Raw genomic sequence first — 16186 nt, 5'->3', positions numbered from 1 at the left:
ATACCAGCTGCCTCACCATTGTCAAATTTTTGGAAAAGTCCTGAATATTCTGTTTATTTTAAACATGAATAACTCCAGCCACTGCAGTTCTATCATTTATTTTGGAAAATTATTCTGAGGTCTAATTGACCTTCATTTTTAGGAAATGTTGGGAAATCTACGGCAAATTTTCCTTTCTTCATTTTCATCCCTGTATGCTAGTTACTCCCAGTTGAACTAATCCAATACAATTGTTTGCTCCTCCTAAGTATTGATAACCTGTGATGGCATTTTAGAGAAGTCTAGCTGAATGTTTTCTATATAGTTTACAGAGTAGCAGGATCAGATGGTAGTCATGTACACTAATATACCTGAGTGATTGCTTTCTTTTACTGGTCTTTTTAACATTTGGACAAAGCACTCTTACAGCTATTTTGTTATGTAATATATGTGACATCATCAGTCTTAAAAAAAAACATTTTATAAGTGTTTCTCCCAAACATAAACAACAGGATGGACTTTAATGCTCCCACTTTTGGGTGATTTCATTTTTGACAGCTAAAATAATGTGACTGCAGTAGTTCATATTTGGAAAAGGTAGAAATAAGCCAGCCAACAACATATTTGGAGTGAACAGTAATCCCCATATCAACAGGGTGAGAATGCTGATCTACCAGCAAGATGGCAGGTAAGTCCACCATAAAATGAAAACCCCTTTGACCTCAGTGTGCATAGAAGCTGCAAAGATGAGCACAGTGATTTTGTCAAGCATGTTCAGCATGAGTCAACTATATTAATTTGTGTTTCTCTGCAGCCCCTTCTATGCTAGGCTTCTGCTTTTTATACTAACCACCCAGCTTCTCCCACAGCTGGCCTTCATCTTCATTTGGGCCTGGCCTATCATCCAGGTGCACTAATTGCTCTGTCTCCAATTAACTCTTTCATTACCTGTGTATGGCCAGACCCCCTCACAGCAGGGAAATTTATTCACTGTTTCCCTCATCCAGACCACACCACAGTGGGGTCTTGATAACCACAGAGGCCTATAAACACTGCATAATACAAGCAAATAATATTTCTAAAATACCACATTTTTTTCTGCATCTTTAGATGCACAGGTGTAGAACGGGCAATGTATTTGTGATATTCTGTGTACAAGAGAATATCGTCTTAGAGGCACTGTAAGTTACTCTAATTATTGTGGTATTATCTATTCATGAAGTGACCACAGCATCCTCGGTGCTGTATGAGATGAGAAAAATCCCTGCCCTGAAGAGCTTAACAGCTAAATAAAATAATAATAATAAAAGAGATAAGAAACTCACAAGAAGGATTGACTTTTTAAAATTAATGTTATTAGCTTTCTTCTTGTGGTATCACAGCAACAGTGTCCTTAGGAGGGACTTGAATAAGGACAGGGGACTCATCCCCTGTAGAGGGGTCATGGGACAGAAAAATATTGCAGTGGGAGGAAAAAATGAATGGGACATCAAGGGTGGAGTCATTGGAGGAATGGAGGAAGCACAGGGACCACAATAAAGCTCAAATCAGAGATGTGGGTTGGGATGGAGTTGGGCAGGTCCTCCTTTAGAGTATTAAAATACAGTATTATCATGGAGGAAAGCACTGACAGGATAGGACTTGTCTCTAAAGGGAAGGAGAGAGGTGATACAATTGTTGCAAAGCACACAGGCTGCTCAACAGCTCCCAACAACATCCCCCACAAAATATGTTCAGATACCCTGGCTCACAGACTGGACAGGGGGCAGAGAGAGAGCTAGAAAGGCAGCGAATGCAGCATCCTAGAACGCCATCAAGTGACAGGATCAAAGGAATGAGGCGGTGAAAGACACAGGAGGGGACATACCAGCATGGACACACCAATGAGGATTGTTACACCTCAACCCAAGAACACAGTAAGGGTATGTCCGGAGCAACAGCAGAACACACCCCTGTGACATACTGGTTAATGGCGTTCAAAACAACTTATTGTCACACAGAGGAACACAGGAGGGATTGTCAGTACAGACAGCGAACAGCATAATGATAGTGTGATTTGAGAGCACATAGTGTCGCAGCACTGATGTTAACAGTAGCACAACATCCACCTAACCACGCACATCCACAAAACAAGTGGCATGTTAACAAGCTCATAGCTTTAAGGGCGGGAGGGGAAGCCCCTCTCCATCAGGGCACCTGGAAATGCGTAGAGTATAAACTTAATGAATTGTGAGCATGATTTGGCCCTGGCGCTTCAGCCACATTCTGCATTGGTTACGACGCCTCCTCTGCAACTTCACACTGAAATGGGACCCTTCTGAGTACATGATGCTACAGAAGATCACACAGCACACTGATGTGTCACATCTGTTGTCTTGGATGCCAACAGTAGAAGCACATTTTCATTCCTGTCTTCTTTATCACTCAGTTGGCATTATAGTAACTGTGGTTCTTGGATGCAAATATGGTATTGGGTTGTAGAATGCCAGTCAGTAGCCAGCGTCGCCCTTGGAATAAAAAGAGAGTGACAGTTTGTATTATTGTCATTATTAATTCAGGAATACAAATAGACCCACAGACTGCTGGGAAAGCTGAGCCCAACCCACTATGTCCCCTTCAGCTGCAAATGGCCTTGGCATAAGATACAGTAAATCTCATAAAAGGTTCATGCGACCTATCATTTGTATGAAACAAACAAGGAAACCTGAGAGCAGGGCCGGCTTTAGGCCAATTCCACCAATTCCCCCGAATTGGGCCCCGCGCTTAAGAGGGCCCCGCGCCCAGTGGCAGGGTCGCCCAGAGTGGGGGCAAGTGGCCGAGAATCCCTTCCCTGGCTAGAGGCACCTTTTTAATTTTTACTCACCCGGCGGCGCTCCAGGTCTTTGGCAGCGGGTCCTTCACTCACTCCGGGTCTTTGGCGGCACTTTGGCGGCGGGTCCTTCAGTGCCGCCGAAGACCCGGAGCGAGTGAAGGACCCACCGCCGAAGACTAGGAGCGCAGCCCGGTGAGTACAAGCCCCACATGTTTTTTTTAAACGTGGTTTTCTTTTTTTTTTTTAAGTCATCCCTGTCGGGGCCCCATCGAAACTGTTCGAATCGGGCCCCGCACTTCCTAAAACCGGCCCTGCCTGAGAGGAATCCGTGCATGCAATCCTGTGAGAGTTAACATCACACTATGCATTATCCATTAGACAGTCACCCAAAATCTGCAAGTCAATGAGTGCACATTTGAATATGTTAAGTGCTGTATAATACTAACTCTTATTTATTATTATTATTACATTCTGAGATGTCCGCTCCTTCAAGATAGGCAAGTCAAAACTGAATGACTCACGAACAAAACCTGGAAATTCCCCAAGCATATGCGTCACCACACATGACCTGTCAAATACCATCTGGCTATTGATAATTAACTGTTTCAGAAAAAGGAAACATTTCCCTAGTATTAATGCAGGTGAAACTATGGCAACATGTGCAGTCTATGCAACCCCAAATTTCAGGAAATCCAGAGTTGAAAGAATCCACCACATACGTCATTTTTGTCTCAGGGAAAACAATTATCATCAGCAGCATGCTGAAATGTTATGGCAACTGTGAATGGGCTAAAGCACTTGAATGCTGTGGATTGACAGATGTCACACACAGGGAAACCATTACACTCTTCAGACAGGGAGTGGCATATATATATTACGTAGTGGGGAAGCAGATTTCATAGGTCTCGGATGGCACATTTCTCCTATCTGAAGTGCTGGATGCATTCCCTAGCTCAGAGATCCAGTGCTAGTGTCTTGGGTCTATACATTTTCTTATTTCCATTTCATCCATGTCTTAGTGATGCCTCATGAGTAGATGCCATGATAAACATCAGTGAAGCCATTATCTGACTTTCCTAGGAATCTGACAATGAAAAGAGCTGGAAGATGGTTAGAGTAGGCCAAAGGGGGAGTCAAATAAAGCACCATTCATGCATACTTTTCATGCATGTAGTGACATATATCAAAGCAATTTAAATCACCAAGTGTAATCATGATTTAACTCAGCAAGCAGAGAACCTTGATTTAAAGGCACTATTCGTTGTTTTGGATTTCCAGGATTCTGGTGTGGTTACAAAATTGTCCTTGCTATAGACTACAGCCATTTTTAGGGGAAACAAAGTGCCCTTATTCAGACCAGGGGAAACTTGCTTTGATTAGATGTTTTTGAGGAGACAAGCCACCCCTTTTGAATATTTCTATTCTGTGCAGCGCTTGACAACCTATACAGCTAAGCAGGGAGACTGGAGTAACAGCATCACCACCATGACCACTGTCCCATCATCACCATCATCAGGGCCGGCCCACAACATTTTGGCACCTGAGGTGGGGAGCTCAAATGATGCCCCCATTCTCCCTCGCTTGGGTCAAAACTTTGAAAGGTCTCAATTCTGCCTTCTTCCTGTTCTACTCCTCTCATGGTACTGCTCTGCTACCTACCCCAGTAAAGGAGAACTAACAACTTAAAATGCCTTGTTCAAAAATTTTAAGTAACACTTAATTTTCAAACACCTGAACAGCAAATGTAATTTTTCCTGTCTGCATAGTAAACACTGGCATATTTAACTGTTTGAATAATCAAAGTGGTGCTTTCCGTGCCTTCTTGGTTGCAAAGGTTTGAACTGCTTCCTGAAGGTCCACAGTCTGGGCCAGCTCATGCTCTATTGAGATGGTTGCAAAGCCGACCAGCCTGTCCTGTGTCATTGTGGAGCATAGATGTGTTTTTATTAATTTCAGCTTGGAGAGGCTGTGTTCTCCACTGGCAACTGTTACAGGAAATGTTAGAAGTATGCGCAGAGCAACAGAAGCATTTGGAAAGAGGGTGGTCATCTCATTTGTGCACATATATTTCAGAACAGCCTTTGGAGTTGATCATACTGAAATTTATCTTGAAAGAGCTTTCAGTTCATCATCTAAATCACTCTCATCAATATTGTGCATGTCATCATGTGTCAACATGGTCTCTAGTGCCCTGCACTGCTGGTGTAGGTCTTCAGGTATAGTGAGGAGTTTTGGAATATCATACAACATCCCAAATATACTGCTGTGTTCCTTGAGCTGCATGAAACATTCTTCAATTGACTGTATTGCACAATCTAGCACCTGGTTAAAGAATTCAATTTTGAAATGTTGTTTGGGGTCTCTTATGGGATTATCCCGTGCCTCGTAATCAAAATGTCTTCTTCGGTGACTCTTGTATTCTTGAATGGGTGGGGAAAATAGCTTCAGTGTGAAGTTCCTCTGCCAACTTCTGTGCACTCTTCAGAATGTTTTGAAAGCTCTCATCTGACTGGCAAGACTGTAGGTATGACTTTGCTTTGTCCAGTTGTTCCATTGCTCCAGATATATCAAGGTCAACACCTTGGAGTATCTTGCTTACGCTTACAACATTTATTTCAAACAGTATTTCGTGCCACAACACTAAGCCACACAGAAATGTGAAGTTATGTATGTTTCTGGTGATTCCGTTTCCCTCTGCCAATGTTCTCCCATGAACAGTTCCTGTCATAGCATTATCCTCCATAATGGCAACTATAGCATCATCTATCTTCCCAATTTGATGTTTGATAAGCTTTATCGCCTCCACTCGACTTTCCCATCGTGTGGCACTCAGTGGTTTCAGTGTCAGAGAGGATGTTCCCAGATGTTGCCTCAAAATTTGCGATCGATGAGCTGATGCAGAGAAAAATACATAGATGCTTTGAATTACATTAAAAAATTCAGCAGCCTCACTAGAAGCTGAGGCTGCATCACTGATCACCAACTTGAATGAATAAGAACTGCACGGGACAAAAAAAGCTCAAGGGTTTAACTCTCGGATCCATGTCTGCACGCCTCTGTTCTTTCCTCTCATGTTGGCTCCATTACCATATCTCTGACCTCTCATGTCAGCTATCACAATTTCCGTATCTTCCAGCTTTTTAAGAAGCACATTTGTCATACCAGCTCCTGTAGTATCATCAATGTCAATAAATTCTAGAAAATGCTCCCTGACAGTCACCATTGCAGGGACATTTTCACTAGGTTCTGTTGTTGTTACAAAACACACCATGAAAGTCATTTGTTCCGTATAGCTGATGTCAGGTGTGCAGTCCAGAATAACGAGTAATATCTTGCTGACTTCAGATCTGCCACAATCTTCTGTTTAGTATCAGAGGGGTAGCCATGTTAGTCTGGATCTGTAAAAAGCGACAAAGAGTCCTGTGGCACCTTATAGACTAATAGATGTATTGGAGCTTTCGTAGGTGAATACCCACTTCGTCAGATGCATGTAGTGGAAATTTCCAGAGGCAGGTATAAATATGCAGGCAAGAATCAGTCTAGAAATAACGAGGTTAGTTCAATCAGGGAGGATGAGGCCCTCTTCTAGCAGTTGAGGTGTGAACACCAAGGGAGGAGAAACTGCTTTTGTAGTTGGCTAGCCATTCACAGTCTGTTTAATCCTGAGCTGATAGTGTCAAATTTGCAAATGAACTGAAATTCAACAGTTTCTCTTTGAAGTCTGGTCTTGAAGTTTTTTTGCTGCACGATGGCTACCTTTAAATCTGCTATTGTGTGGCCAGGGAGGTTGAAGTGTTCTCCTACAGGTTTTTGTATATTGCCATTCCTAATATCTGACTTGTGTCCATTTATTGTTTTAAATAGGGATTGTCCAGTTTGGACTATTTACATAGCAGAGTGGCATTGCTGGCATATGATGGCGTATATTACATTGGTGGACGTGCAGGTGAATGAACCGGTGATGTTGTTGCTGATCTTGTTAGGTCCTTGAATCTTCTGTTTGACTTTTATTGCCAGTAACTGTATGATCTCATTTTGAATTGTTTTTCCACGGTAGTGGTGTGTGTACATTTCTTGGGTGGTGACTCTTCTTAGATGCTCCTGGAGTACAGCATCAAACTCAGCCATCAGCTCTACAATTTTAAGGAAGTTTCCATTGTTTGGCACATGCAGCTGATCTGAAGTGCCACATAGTGCTAGGTTTTGGATAGCAAGCATTCTCACAATGGCAATGAGCCTTTTCAGAACATTTTGTCAGTAAAGAGACTCTGGTGCAGTCTTCTCTTGATGCTGATCATCTATGGTGGCCTTTAACCTTAGTCTCATCTCAAACTCTCTCCACCTATGGAATGCTCTCTGGTGATTTGCTGCCTTCTCATGGCATGCCAGATTTCTAGCCAGATTTTTCCAGTCCTTTGTTCCTGTAGAACCCAATGTGGCTGGAACATTAGACTGGAAAAGTTTGCAACAAAAACAGTATGCCGCATTCTGGGTTTTTGAGTACATAAACCATGGCCTCTCAACTTTGTCACCATTGGGGATTTCACGCCAGTAATGTGTTGGATGGAAACTTCTATTTTCATTGTCTTTGGGGAACATGAAGTTTTTCACTTGCCGTGGGACTTCCTTGTACTGCATGGGCCTCAGTGGGTCCACAAGTCCTGGATCATCTAGACTTAAGGAATTAAATTCAGCAGCAGCTTTTTCTTGTGCCTCCACCACACTCTTCTCTGATCTACACTTTTCTTCAGGAATGTGCATGGTTACATCCATTTGAGATGGAGATATGGATGCTGCAGTAGCTGCCAGGTCACCTGCACTCTAACTAACTGGAAGATCAGGCATCTCCTCACCACTCAAATCCTCACTGGGGCCAGAAGGCTCACCGTGAACATTTGCGTCTATGTATCTCAGGAGAGCTCCTTCCTGCTTAGATAGAAAGCAAAGGAAGATTTTCTTTCTTTTTCTGAATGCTGCCCCAGAGGGGCGTTTTCTTCTTTCACTCATGGCTGCTGTTCTGTGCCAGCGCTAGTGGCTCTTAACACTCAATTGAAGGGGACAAATAAGCAGACTGGTAGCAGGGCCTGAGTGAGAGAAGATATCCGCGTCTTAAGGGCCTAACTGGCTCCTACTACTTCAGTTGACTGCCTGTTCTCCTCAAGTGGGTTCACGGAAGCAGCAGGAAACAGGAACTTCCCTGAGAAGCTGGGAAGTTCAGGCTCCTGGGAGTGCTAGAGAGGTACATAAGAGGCTCCTCCTTCTCTCTCTCCCTGCAGCTCCTGCTGCTTTCTGTTATTCCCTATCACCTTTTCTCCTGCCTGCCATGTCTCTTGTGCCCTCCTTCCTCCAGCACAGAACTCCACCATCTCTGTGCATCTAGAGCAGAGAGAACACATATGCACCAGCAGCAGACAATTTTCTACACTCTGGGTCCTAGTGGCATCTTTCCACAGTCTGGCACCTGAGGCAGCCGCCTCAGTTTGCCTCATGGTAAGGCCAGCCCTGACAGGCACTGGGACACAGATGGTTACCTTCTCACCATTGGGCCCTTTTCCCCCAATCTTGAAAGACGTTCTGACCAGACTGGGTGAGGAAGGGGAAAACAGACAAGATTACTACCACCTCTAGGGCTGAGTCCTAAGTAACTCATTAAAGTGTTAACCGATAACCTGCTATCCCCATGTTTTATTATCAATGCTACCCACCTTATTCCTCCTCTACTACTTCTTTCCTACCACTCTCTTTGTCTCCAGTCTAATAAAAATTCAGCTTATTCAGCCAATAGAAATTAACCTTGCAACACTCTGTTGTAAACTTCTTGGCAAATGCAAGAGGATTGCAGAGCAGCCTGTTTTCAGTAAAAACAATTTGGCTTTCCATCCTAGTGAGACAAAAGTGAACACAACTTATGGTCTCTAACAGTTTTCCAGAGCCAGCAGAAGTAAAGCTGGGGTTCCTGGAACAGCTAACTGGGTCACTATGCACTCCCTGTGTGGTCTTCCAACACCACAACTACACAAATGAGAGACAGATGCTGGTTTTGCTAGTCTTTTCTCTTTTCCTTCTTTTTGTGCGTTTCTCTGAAGAGGCAGGGCCGGCTCCAGGCACCAGCGCAGCAAGCGCATGGCTGGGCCAGCAAGCCACGGGGGGGCAGTGTGCCGGTCGCCATGAGGGCGGCAGTCAGGCAGTCTTCAGCGGCATGGCTGTGGGAGGTCCGCTGGTCCTGCGGCTTCGGCAGCAGGTACTCCGAAGGCGTGTGCCTGGCAGATCACTGTCAGAAACGCCGCTGAATCCACGTGACCAGCGGACCTGCTGAAGACAGCCTGACTGCCATGCTTGAGGTGGCAAAAATCAGAGCCACCCCTGTTACGAGGAAATAACTTCAGACTTTAACAGCAGAAACTGAGTACTCCTGCCTAACCTGATTGATTCCATCTAAGACTGTCAAGCAAGAGTTTTTTTCCTTTAAAAGCTTCCACAGACATAGGGCTTGATGCAGAATCCTCTGAAATCAGTGGGAGTCTTTCCATTGACTTCAAAGCGCCTTGAATCAGGATCCTAGAGCGAGGACTTATGGGAGATTGTTAAAATAAAAAATACATTTGACCTGTTTTATATACAGTATTTTTACTGGTTTTTTTATATACAGTATTTTTACTGTTACAATATTTTTGTACGTTCGTGTGAAAAAAGCAAAAGCAAAACCAAGTGCCTGCCAACATAACCCCAAATCCAAATTACTGTTAATGCTGTGGCAGTAAAAAAAAATTAAAAATTAACAGAGAGGTTGACAAATTTATAACATCTTAAAACATGGGAGGTTTTAACAGCTGCTATAGACCAGGAAGCCAAAGAACCTAAATCTCTGACTCATGTGCCACAGAGTACATCATGTTAACAGCCTTTAGACATTGCTTCAAGAAATATTGTTTGGAAAGGGAAAGCCTCAGCTGGGGACTATAGGAAGAAACTGCCGAGAGATACACAGTACCACACTCAGTACAAAATTATGCAGTCTTGCTGATGGCCAATGTAGTCAGATTTGGCTAAGTAGGGAAATCAGTTCCGGTGAGCATGGAGCACACTACGCGGCACATTCCTCCTATCCCTTCCGCCCAACAAAGTAATGAGTGTCAGGCAAGTCGTAACTATAATGTTTTCCTATGGCATGCCACTAACTATATACTGAAGTCACATGCTTCCCCAGTGCATACTGCACATGGTGGTAACAGACATAAAAATCTGTTCAAATGCTATTTTCCTGACCATCTGAATAGGCATGATTGGTTATCACATGAGCAACATATGCCTATATTCTGGTGGCTGCCGACTACCAGCTCTGCTTTAGACCACCTCTGTGAGGAGTCAGTTCATAGTCTAGTTTCAAACAGTATGCTCTACACTATTCTTTAAATTCCTCTTTCAGTCATCTAGTCAGGGAGCAGAAACAATGCCATGTAACACTGGTGACAAATATGAATAGCAGGTACTTTAAACAAATAGACTGCAAACAAGTAAAATCAGAAGTTATTTATCCATGCTTGTTAGTGAATATTAAATACTTTGGCAGAAGTCAGAAATGGGTTAGGATTAGGGCAGTCCTAACCAGACCAATCACTCAGTGGCAAAAAAGGGAGAGACAGTGGAAAAAACAAAGATTCAAAATGTTGAAAATTTCAGTTTTCAAAACCAACACAAAAATTTGAATTTAAATCAAACAAAATGAATTTTCCATTCAATTTCATTTTGAAATCCCCCAATCAAAAAGTTTAAAACAAACCAAAAGAAATCCAATGAAAAGTTTTTGTTTGAAGTATTTCACAAGGAAAAGTGAGATTTTTGAACAGCTCTATATTGAACTAATTAGAAAGGGGCTATATTTATACCGCATATTTGAAAAGGGTTATGTGACCAACTCTAGGTACACAATAAACCTGAGTTACTCCTCAGTCTAGAAACACCTATTAAGGAATTAAGGAATAACTAGTAGAGTTATGGGGTCCCTTTTGTGGAGGCATTGTAGGCAACAATATTTAAATGATTTAAAGAGTTTTTTTAAATTAAAACAGTAAGAAGTTCTAAGGATTTATCCTAGTTAACATTTTTATCAATGACTGGGAAGAAAAACACCCATAAAATCACTGACAAAGTTTGCAGATGAGACACAAATGTGGGGGAGCGGTAAATCATGAAGATGACAGGTGGGATCTGGTTTGCTTGGTAAAGTGTGTGTGTGTAAGAACTAATATGCTTTTGAACATGGCTAAATGTAAATGTATACATGTAAGAACAAAGAATAGAGGCCGTATTTACAGGATGGGGGGGTCTCTATCCTGGGAAGAAGAGACTGAAAAAAGATTTTGTGGTCATAGTGGATAATCAGCTGAACATGAGCTCTCAGTGTTATGCTCTGGCCAAGAGAGCTAATGCAATCCTTAAATGCGTAAAAGGGGATCTGGAGTGGGAGTAGAAAGGTTATTTTACCTCTGTATGTGGTGCAGATATGACTGCTGCTGGAACACTGTGTCCAGTTCTGATGCCCACATTTCAAGAAGGATAAATGGCAGAGGGTTCAGAGAAGAGCCACGAGAATGATGAAAGGATTAGAAAACCTGCCCTATAGGGAGGGAGCTCAATCCATTTAGCTTAACAAAGGGGTGACCTGATTACAGCTATAAGTACCTCCCTGGGGAACAAATATTTAATCATTGGCTCTTCAATATAGTAGAGAAAGGTATAATATGATCCAATGGCTGGAAGCTGACTCTAGTCAAATTCTGACTGGAAATAAGGTGGGTATTTTTAACAAGTAAGGCAATTAACCACTGGAACAATTTACCAAGAGTCATGGTGGATTCTCCATCACTGACAATTTTTCAATCAAGATTGGATGTTTTTCTAAAAGATCTGCCCTAAGCATTATTTTGGTCAGACTCGATGATCACAATGGTCCCTTCTGGCCTTGGAATCCAAGAATCAATAAATGAGGTCTCTGCTATCCTGTTGATCCTGCACACAATAACCTTAACAGAGAATGGATTTGCTGCTCTTTGAAATCAATGAGTCAACTCACATGCTTAGAGGTAAGCATGTGCTTATGTGGTTTGATGGATGAGGGTATTAGGGCTTGATCCTATTCCCATCGAACCCTATGGCAAAATTAAGGCTCTAAATAAGGATCAAACCCTTAGTCAGCATATAGGTCAAGACATTTTTCCAGTTGAAATTTTCCAGTAGCAACTTTGTTTTTGAAGAGTAGACCTAGAAAGCCTGGCAAGGAGAAGAGAACAAGGGAGGGATAAAGGCGAGGCAGAGAGGGAATAGAGAGAAAATTACGTAAAAAGGAGAGGTTTCAGAGTAGCAGCCGTGTTAGTCTGTATCCGCAAAAAGAAGAACAGGAGTACTTGTGGCACCTTAGAGACTAACAAATTTATTAGAGCATAAGCTTTCGTGGACTACAGCCCACTTCTTTGGATGCATATAGAATGGAACATATATTGAGAAGATATATATACACACATACAGAGAGCATAAACAGGTGGGAGTTGTCTTACCAACTCTGAGAGGCCAATTAATTAAGAGAAAAAAAACTTTTGAAGTGATAATCAAGCTAGCCCAGTACAGACAGTTAAGAAGTGTGAGAATACTTACAAGGGGAGATAGATTCAATGTTTGTAATGGCTCAGCCATTCCCAGTCCTTATTCAAACCGGAGTTGATTGTGTCTAGTTTGCATATCAATTCTAGCTCAGCAGTCTCGCGTTGGAGTCTGTTTTTGAAATTTTTCTGTTGTAATATAGCCACCCGCAGGTCTGTCACTGAATGACCAGACAGGTTAAAGTGTTCTCCCACTGGTTTTTGAGTATTTTGATTCCTGATGTCAGATTTGTGTCCATTAATTCTTTTGCGTAGAGACTGTCCGGTTTGGCCAATGTACATGGCAGAGGGGCATTGCTGGCACATGATGGCATATATCACATTGGTAGATGTGCAGGTGAACGAGCCCCTGATGGTATGGCTGATGTGATTAGGTCCTATGATGATGTCACTTGAATAGATATGTGGACAGAGTTGGCATCGGGGTTTGTTACAAGGATAAGTTCCTGGGTTAGTGGTTTTGTTCAGTGATGTGTGGTTGCTGGTGAGTATTTGCTTTAGGTTGGGGGGTTGTCTGTAAGCGAGGACAGGTCTGTCTCCCAAGATCTGTGAGAGTAAAGGATCATCTTTCAGGATAGGTTGTAGATCTCTGATGATGCGCTGGAGAGGTTTTAGTTGGGGGCTGAAGGTGACAGCTAGTGGTGTTCTGTTATTTTCTTTGTTGGGCCTGTCTTGTAGGAGGTGACTTCTGGGTACTCGTCTGGCTCTGTCAATCTGTTTTTTCACTTCAGCAGGTGGGTATTGTAGTTTTAAGAATGCTTGATAGAGATCTTGTAGGTGCTTGTCTCTATCCGAGGGATTGGAGCAAATGCGTGGACTCCTCCGGACGGTCGAAACAACAGACTGGATTTCTACATAGATTGCTTCCGTCGACGTGCAAAGGCTGAAATTGTGGAAAAGCAACATCACTTGCCACATAACCTCAGCCATGCAGAACACAACGCCATCTACAGCCTCAGAAACAACCCTGACATCATAATCAAAAAGGCTGACAAAGGAAGTGCTGTCGTCATCATGAATAAATTGGAATATGACCAGGAGGCTGCTAGACAGCTCTCTAACACCACATTCTACAGGCCATTATCCTCTGATCCCACTGAGGATTACCTAAAGAAACTACACCATCTGCTAAAAAAACTCCCTGACAAAGCACAGGAACAAATCTGTACAGACACATGCCTAGAACCCCGACCAGGGGTATTCTATTTGCTACCCAGGATCCATAAACCTGGATATCCTGGATGCCCCATCATCTCAGGCATTGGCACCCTAACATCAGGCTTGTCTGGTTATGTAGACTCTCTCCTCAGACCCTACACTACCAGCACTACCAGCTATCTTCGAGACACCTCTGACTTCCTGAGGAAACTACAATCCATCGGTGATCTTCCAGAAAACACCATCCTGGCCACTATGGACGTAGAAGCCCTCTACACCAATATTCCACACAAAGATGGACTACAAGCTATCAGGAACAGTATCCCTGATAATGTCACAGCTAACCTGGTGGCTGAACTTTGTGATTTTGTCCTCACTCACAACTATTTCACATTTGGGGACAATATATACCTTCAAGTCAGCGGCACTGCTATGGGTACCCGCATGGCCCCACAATATGCCAACATTTTTATGGCTGACTTAGAACAACGCTTCCTTAGCTCTCGTCCCCTAACGCCCCTACTCTACTTGCGCTACATTGATGACATCTTCATCATCTGAACCTATGGAAAAGAAGCCCTTGAGGAATTTCACCATGATTTCAATAATTTCCATCCCACCATCAACCTCAGCCTAGATTAATCCACACAAGCGGTCCATTTCCTGGACACTACTGTGCTAATAAGCGATGGTCACATAAATACCACCCTATACCGGAAACCTACTGACCGCTACACTTACCTACATGCCTCCAGCTTCCATCCAGGACACACCACACGATCCATTGTCTACAGCCAAGCTCTAAGATATAACCGCATTTGCTCCAATCCCTCGGATAGAGACAAGCACCTACAAGATCTCTATCAAGCATTCTTAAAACTACAATACCCACCTGCTGAAGTGAAAAAACAGATTGACAGAGCCAGACGAGTACCCAGAAGTCACCTCCTACAAGACAGGCCCAACAAAGAAAATAACAGAACACCACTAGCTGTCACCTTCAGCCCCCAACTAAAACCTCTCCAGCGCATCATCAGAGATCTACAACCTATCCTGAAAGATGATCCTTTACTCTCACAGATCTTGGGAGACAGACCTGTCCTCGCTTACAGACAACCCCCCAACCTAAAGCAAATACTCACCAGCAACCACACATCACTGAACAAAACCACTAACCCAGGAACTTATCCTTGTAACAAACCCCGATGCCAACTCTGTCCACATATCTATTCAAGTGACATCATCATAGGACCTAATCACATCAGCCATACTATCAGGGACTCGTTCACCTGCACATCTACCAATGTGATATATGCCATCATGTGCCAGCAATGCCCCTCTGCCATGTACATTGGCCAAACCGGACAGTCTCTACGCAAAAGAATTAACGGACACAAATCTGACATCAGGAATCAAAATACTCAAAAACCAGTGGGAGAACACTTTAACCTGTCTGGTCATTCAGTGACAGACCTGCGGGTGGCTATATTACAACAGAAAAATTTCAAAAACAGACTCCAACGCGAGACTGCTGAGCTAGAATTGATATGCAAACTAGACACAATCAACTCCGGTTTGAATAAGGACTGGGAATGGCTGAGCCATTACAAACATTGAATCTATCTCCCCTTGTAAGTATTCTCACACTTCTTAACTGTCTGTACTGGGCTAGCTTGATTATCACTTCAAAAGTTTTTTTTCTCTTAATTAATTGGCCTCTCAGAGTTGGTAAGACAACTCCCACCTGTTTATGCTCTCTGTATGTGTGTATATATATCTCCTCAATATATGTTCCATTCTATATGCATCCGAAGAAGTGGGCTGTAGTCCACGAAAGCTTATGCTCTAATAAATTTGTTAGTCTCTAAGGTGCCACAAGTACTCCTGTTCTTCTTTTTGTAAAAAGGAGAGGGAGACACAAAGTGAAAGTGTTCACTTTCAACAATTGCCTGTCCATCTTTCCATTTCTGGTTGTAACCTCACCGCTCTTCCACTCAGAAACTAGGCCTCCCTCATCTGGCCCTGAGGCAGAGGTTTTGAGGCAGGGTAAGCTGATTGCAGGCCGTGAGACATTTTGCTGACGTTGACCATCCATAGACACAGCCCCCCACAACTCCCAGTGGCCGCGGTTCGCCGTTCCTGGCCAATGGGAGCTGTGGGAAGTGGCAGCCAGCACATCCCTGCTGCCTGCTGCTTCTTCCTGCAGCTACCATTGGCTGGGAATGGTGAAACACAGCCACTGGGAGCTACGGGGGGCTGTGTCTATGGATGGTCAACGTCATAAAAATGTCTCGCAGCCCGCATCAGCTTACCCTGATGGGCCGCAGGTTACCCACCACTGTTTTGAGGTGATTTCCTCCAGTGGCAAATTAAAGAATTTTGGGATCCTGTATACTATGAAAATTGGGAGGGTCACCCACCCGAGTGGCGTTGCAACTGCGCATATGGCGTTGCAACTGCGCACAGGGTCCTCTCTTTCCCCCCGCCCCCCACAGTGTTCGGGAGTGGGAGGGCACCCCTGAGATGGGGGGGGGGGGGCTGTGCAAATGCATATTAGTTAATCTCAGTCTGATTTTCTTTT

General features: G+C 43.4%; 1 long non-coding RNA gene across 1 annotated transcript in view; it reads left to right on the top strand.

Moving 5' to 3' along the window:
* LOC117887810 overlaps positions 1-16186 on the top strand; it is a 112143-nt gene that overhangs the window by 88817 nt on the left and 7140 nt on the right. The window contains exon 6 of the long non-coding RNA XR_004648208.1: positions 538-667. This is a non-coding gene — a long non-coding RNA (uncharacterized LOC117887810). The remainder of the gene's footprint in view (positions 1-537; positions 668-16186) is intronic.

The sequence above is a fragment of the Trachemys scripta genome, chromosome 1 (genome assembly GCF_013100865.1).
Source record: "Trachemys scripta elegans isolate TJP31775 chromosome 1, CAS_Tse_1.0, whole genome shotgun sequence".
Lineage (NCBI taxonomy): Eukaryota > Metazoa > Chordata > Testudines > Emydidae > Trachemys > Trachemys scripta.
This window is presented reverse-complemented; position numbering and strand designations above follow the sequence as displayed.